The following is a 7,343-nucleotide window of genomic DNA, read 5'->3' on the forward strand; positions in this document are numbered from 1 at the left end:
AATATCTCGACTGCAGCTAGAAGCTATCCGACACAGGGATTACCCGAGGATGCACGAAGGATTGTCTTCAAAAGACCAACTCTCGGATACTTTCTCCGCGGTCGCTTCCAATGATACAATGTCTAGCATGGGACAAGCTCGGGAAGCGTTTATGATCAACATTGAACAAATATCCCAAATTCTCGAAGACGCTCTGGCCAAACAGAGAGAGGATTTCAAACTCGAAATGGAAATGGCTATGCAACAAATAAGGAAAATGCACGACCAACAAATTGCGGCTCTGATGAACCAGCAATGTGAATCCAGCCGTCACAACAACGTTAATCAAATGGGTGGTGGTTCAAATGTGGATGAACACCTCATTGCTGAAAACCCTCCTGTTGACCAAAACGCTGGGGGTGGACCTACTGAGAACAACAATGCTAGGGGTGGTCCCACCGATGATGATAACACTGGGGGTGACCATGTTGTTTCTCCTCGAAATCGACCAAAGAAGGATACGAACGAGGATGAGAAAATGAAGGACCTTGAAAGCGAAATCAACACATTGATGTCTACCCAAGAGGTGAAAAAGACCAGTATTCCATGCCCCTATCCAAGAGAGTGGGAGTTGATCCCTTATCCGACAAAGTTTAACCTAATCAACTTCATGCCATTCGACGGAAATGGTTCCCCCACTCAGCATCTGATTTACTTTAAGTCCCACTTGGACGTGATCTCTGGTAATGAACCTCTGATAGTCCGGTCATTCGTTGGCATCCTTCGTAGGCCTGCCTTCGATTGGTACCGCCGTCTCAAGCCTGGAAGCATCAATAGCTAGGATAACATGGAGAACCTGTTTCTTAGCAATTTCTTTGATGATGACATCGAGGTGTCAATTAGGACACTCTTTGATGAGAAGTAGAAAGACGGAGAGTCAGTCGACACCTTCGTCAAACGCTTCTGGAACAAAACTATGAACTCCCGAGATCCAGTCACTGAAGAATTCGTCCTCCAAACATGCCACAACAATCTTTCCTTGGACGTGTTAGAAGCCATGGGAGTGGCGCCGTCCAAGACTTGGAGAGAGTTGAAGGTGCACGGAGAACAGGCCGAACGCTTCCTCAAAAAGAAGAAGGCTGAGAGAGGTCAAACAATAACCAACCCTCCGAACTCGAATTTCACTTCTCGTAAAGGAAAAGCACCTATGGCAGCTGTTAATCAGACGTCGCAGCAACAACCTCTGAAGCAGTGAAAAACTTCAGACCCAAGAATCCAAAAAGAATACTCCTTCAAGGATGAGGAAGTTCCAGCTATCTTCAAATACCTCCTTAAAAACAACAAGATCAAGCTGCCACCTATCACAAATCAGGATAGAGGAAGCTAACAACATTATGGATCTAAAGTATTGTGTGTGCCATAAAAGGATTCTTCATCCCACCAAGGCTTGCTTCGCCCTCAAAAATAGCATCCAAGCCTTGGTTGAAGCTGGCGTGTTATGGAGTTATCACTGTTTCATAAATACACGATTTTGTGAGCCGACATCCTAACCAGCCAATCAAGCCGACATCTCAATATCGATTCAAGGGGCTAACTGTTAGTCGCCACGAGAGATTTATTCCTCCCGGATGAGTCGACATCTTGGCCAACGGGAGAGGGCTAGAGATCAGCTAAAGTCTGATTCGACCAACTAGACGAATCAACGTTCATCAATATCGACATGAGAGACAATACTAGTCGGTCCAGTCATACTGCTCGCCTAAGACCCGTTTGATCTGGCCAAGCCGAAACTCCTCCCAGACGACTCGAACTCGACCCGGGCAAGTCGTCAGAAGACTCGGTTCAGCTCCTTCCCATGTTCAGTCAACTCGATTGGCGGTCCGAGTCATCTCTCCCCCATCCGAGTCGACATCATTCCTCAACATCGATCCAAGAGGCGGACCCAGTCGATCCTTCTCATAACCGAGAGGTTTACTGACCTCAAGTCCAATTGGCTCTCCCCCCGAGAACGACTCAGAATGTTGCTTCTCGAGCGAAGCCAGAAGCTAAGCGGCAAAGCTAGAGGATTGTCAATGCCTTGGGTTCACCAAACATCGGGGGCAACTCCCGAGACTGTCTAAACCCTTACAGACATCTCTGAAACTCACATCTTGATAGTTTGCATGAATCATCAGACCGTGCGGATCCTGATATGGTTGAAGCGATCTCCCATCACTCACAAGTTGACATTTATTAAGTCCAAGCTGACTCGACGTCCAGCGGAGACTTCTCCACAGTCGGACTGTGCACTCGCAAAGTGACCAATTTCCCCCCGGCATCCTCTATAAACATAGATACTATTTGGCCTTGTAAAAAGATCGGAGGTTTGCAATCTAAAACCCCCTAACACATTGCATAGGAACACAAAGTTCTGTTTTACTCTACTCAAGTTCATCAGCTAACTTGATCGTCGGAGGTACCATAGGGGAATCACACCCCTCCCTCTTACGGTTCTTTGTGCGTAGATTCGCTCATTCTAACTCAGTGGCCAGACATAAAGTCGGAGAAGAAGACGGCCCCATCTTTCATCATCTCGCAACTGCAACAACATCCTCTTACGGATTCAACTGGCTGTGTGATTTTCAGCATCAACAGTTTGGCGCCCACCGTGGGGCCTTCTTTCTTTTTCGAGAAAGCATGTCTGGTTTTGAAGATAGAGCTGAGCAATCTCGTCCTAGAGGACCTCCTCAGATCTATGCTACTCAAGTTCAGCTTGAAGCAACAGCTCAAATGATTTCTCAATCTTTCTGAGAGCAATTTGCTACCTTCACCAATGAGCTTATCATCCGGCTCCCACAGCCGCAGTAAGCCAATTTTGCTATTCCTCCACCTTTCGGAGCACAACAAATAGTCTCGACTCCGATTCCTCACGCTGCTGTCAATCAACGAAAGGATCGCGTCAAGCACAAGACCCCATCATCTCATCGGTTGACTCACCGACATCTCCTTCCTCATCAGGATCTCACCGGCGAAAGTCCTACCATAGGGACCTCTGGATACGATCGAGTCTACAGACCAATCGCAAGTGTTTTCAGGAGTAATAACCCTCTTTCAGACGACCTCATGAATGCCCCATTCGAAAAGTTCAAAATGCCTCGCTTAGAGACATATAAAGGCGAGGGAGACCCCTCCGAACATGTTCAGAATTACTATGATGTGATGAGCATGCTCCAAGTATCGGAAGCGGTTATTTGTCAATGTTTTCCTATCACCCTCACAGGAAGTGCTAAACTCTGGTGGAACACTCTCGAGAAGAAATCCATCAATAACTTTTGACAACTTACCCGAAAGTTTATTCATCATTTCCTAACTGGCACCAAGCAGAAGCTTCCCCCTCATGTGCTGATCCAAATTAGGCAGGGGCCAGAAGAGAGCCTTTGAGACTACTTTAAGAGATTTCAAGCAAAGAGGCTGGAAGTCAACGACCTAGGTAGAGCGGTCACCATATCAGCACTCGTGGCCGGCCTGCAGAGCAATGCATTGGCCGACTCTCTTGCCAAGAAGCCAGTCACCAACTATGAGCAGTTGATGGCGAAAGCCCATGGGTACATGGACATAGAGGATCCTACAAGGCGGCAGCCAGGACCACAGACCTCCAAAACCCAAGGCAGTCACCCTTTGGCCGACTCTGTTTGCGGTGAAAATTGTTTGATTCATTGCGGGATTCATTACAAACTTCAGACGTTTACAACGAAAACAAAAATTAGTCTTTTTATAAGACCTTTACACAATGAAAACAAAAAAAATACAATTCTCTTCAAACAGTGCAGAGATCGTTTATCGGTCTTCTGCTTGCGTGGGATCTTGGCCTGTGACGGGGATGTTGATATCCGTGGACCACCGTCGATCAGATCTGATTGCTGAAAAATTAGGCAGAGCTTCGTTGATTCGTGAAGGAATTAAGAAACCGTAGCGCTTATCTCGGCAACAGTGAGATAATTGCTCTTCTTAAGATTACCGTAACGGGGTAATCTTAAGGGACAAACCGGGCTGCAGATCTGACGAACTCATCTTCTTTATGACGAAGAATCCATTGAAGTCTCCTCCTCCTCTCTGAAATTCATGGCTCTTCACTCCTTAATTTGGCAGGGCTTCGCCAACGTTCGAGAATTCCAGATCTGAAAAAAAGAGGCTCCAGGGGCTGTATTTATAGGCTTCAAGGAGATCCGGGCGGTTAAAACCGCATAACGGGCACTTTTAGGGGCTGGAGACACCCCAGGGTGTCTCAGCGAGGCCGAGACACCCTTGGGTGTCTCACTTGTGCCGAGACACCTCGGGGTGTCTCGATTGTGCCGAGACACCTCGGGGTGTCTCAACTCAGGCTGAGACGTTCTTTTCCGTGCACTTGTCCGTTTCCGCCGTAATTTCTTCGTCCGAACTCGGATTTGAGTGATTCAAAGTGCGTTGGAAAGCCGACGAGGAGTTCTATAAGCTCCAATGATTAGATCATCTATGGAATAAATGAGACACGAAGGGTATTTCGCCGTTTGTGAACGACACGAGGTTCCCGATCGGTTCGTGTCTTTGTTATTCTGAAACTCCGTTATTTCACGTAGTTCGTCGATTCACTTCAAACGTTCACCGATATCAATCAAGCTTCTGTGAACCGGATAGTGACGTTCATCGTCTTTTCTTAGCGCTGAGCTGTTCATGGAGACCTATAGGCAATTTTCGATGCCTACAGACTCCCATAGTCATCTCTCGGCCATAAGGGAGGGAAAGTTCCGGTCAACTCTCCCGAGTTTTAGGCATTCGACTCCTCAGTCGAATTTCTAAGCCCTTGGCTCCTTATCAGGATAAGCTTGAAGGCACAACCCTTTGGCCGACTCCCACAGTCATCATTCGGTCATAGGGGAAGACCTAGTCAACTTTCTCCCGAGTTCTAGGCATCCGACTCCTCAGTCGGATTCTAAGCCCTTGGCTCCTTTTCTAGGTAAGCCCAAGGCACAACATGTGGTTGGATCCTCTAATTCTCAACAACCATCATGGTGAAGCCCTAGGCGTCAAAATAAGTCCTAGGCGACCCAACCTCCGGGTTGGCGTGACAAAAAGCCCTTGGCTTCTTATCAGGGTAAGCCCAAGGCACAACTTATGGTTCGATTCCTCCGGCTCTCATCAATCATCATGGTTAAGACCTTGGCTCCTTATCAGGATAAGCCTAAGGCACAACCCTTTGGTTGACTCCCACAGTCGTCATTCGGTCATAGGGGAAGACCTAGTCAACTCTCTCCTGAGTTCTAGGCATCCGACTCCTCAGTCGGATTCTAAGCCCTTGGCTCCTTTTCTGGGTTAGCCCAAGGCACAACATGTGTGTTTGTGGCAAAATTGAAAGAATAATCTAAGGTAAAAATTGTTTTATTCTATCTAACTGACTTTAGAAAAAGAATGATTACAATTCCCTCGATTACAATTTCTCTCTGGTTGATTTCAGAAAAAAGGAATTACAATATTCTCAATCAGAATCCTGATTTACAAAAGAGAAGAAGATCGATGTAGATTCTCCCTATTGTTTAAAACTGGGTTCTTCATGGTGATGATGGAATGCCTCCCTCGATGCTCGTGTCGAGTTTGCTTTCCATTGACGATCCGATATTTTGCTTCACTGGAACGTTGTCTTCTCCTCACGATTTGACGTTGTGGAGAACTTGCATGGCAAGTTTTAGAATAACTCTTAACGAGTTCAAGAACTCAGAACGAGTTTAAAACTCCCTGTAATAGAGTTAATTTGAACCGAAACTCGGTTATAAGCCAAGATCTAAGCTCCAAGATCTTTGTTACTGATGTTGAAGCCAGAATGTTGCTCCTCAATTCGCCAGAGTCTCTGTTGATCCAAAAATCCCTTTTTTAACTCAGTTGAGTTTTCTCTACTTTATAGGCGATTAGGGGGTGTAACCGCCCCTAAAATAGCTCCTTAATGGGGGGTTGTGGGTGTAACCGCCCCTTAAATCACTCCTGAGTGGAGTTGTGATCCCCTCAGATCATGGGGAAACGGTTCAAGAACCGTTCAACTCGTTTGAATGAGTCAAACGCAATTGGGTGCGTTTTGGAGCAGATCCACGTTCGAACGCGAGTTGTGTTTGTGTCACTACGTCCGCACTTGAGTTGGCGTTATGCCTGCATTCGAGTCGTTTGTCTTGCGTTCGAACAAAAAAATTCACTAACTGCGTCTGCGGTTGAGTGGCCGCTGCGTCAGCGTTGGTATTGCGTTTAGCGGTTGTGAATGCGTTGAGCTGGATAGGCGTCCGCATCCGCGTTTGAATTGCATCAGCAGTTGTGAACGCTGCGTTTATGCAGCGTTTTGAGCCGATATGCGGGGAGGACCTCCGCGTCTTGGAGCTGCGTTTGCAGAGCTTGCAGCTGTGTTTGGCAGCTGGAAATGCACATGTTTGTGCTTGGTGCTGCGTTCGACAGCTAAAATGCACATGTTGCGTTGTTGAGACATAGAGACGAATTCCGCGTCTTGGTCTGAAGAAATTGTTGACTTGTAATCTTTTTTTTCGAAACACTGGCCAAGTTCGAGCTCCGGGCCGGGGCCGGGCCGGCTCTTTTGTGCCCAGCCCGGGCCCGGACCGGCCCGGATTGATTTTTTTTATTTTTTTATGTATTATATTATATATGTATAATATATGTATATATAAATATATATAATATGTATAATATATGTCATATGTGATTGTAGTATAGTATACTCTCTCTTGTATATAGCTATCTTAGTATACTCTCTCATCTATATATAAGTATGATATAGTTAAGGAATATATAAGTATACTTCTCAGTTTCTCTTATATAATAATATATACTAATATACTCTCTCTCTTAGTATATATGTATACTCTCTTATATATATATATACTCTCTATTATATAAGTATACTCTCTCTTATATATGTATAATATGTGTGTGTATACTCTCTCTCTTAGTATATAAGNTATATATATATATAATAATATACTCTCTTTCTCTTAGTATATATAAGTATACTCTCTCTTATATATGTATACTCCCTATTATATAAGTATACTCTCTCTTATATATGTATAATATGTGTGTGTGTGTGTGTGTGTGTATACTCTCTATAAGTATATATAAGTATAGTATATTACAACGGCTACTTCTTCCCCATTGGCCCAACGGGCAACAACTACTTATGCAATTCTCTCTCTCTCAAGTTATAACTTATAAATATATACAATATATTTACATATAATATATGTATATATAATATATAGCTACATAATAATTTGGAAGTATATACTAATACATAATTATATAAAATATAATAATATTAAACTAATTTTTAGCATTTTTTATCAAAAAAAAAAGAA

This window comes from Asparagus officinalis, chromosome 1 (genome assembly GCF_001876935.1).
Source record: "Asparagus officinalis chromosome 1, Aspof.V1, whole genome shotgun sequence".
NCBI lineage: Eukaryota > Viridiplantae > Streptophyta > Magnoliopsida > Asparagales > Asparagaceae > Asparagus > Asparagus officinalis.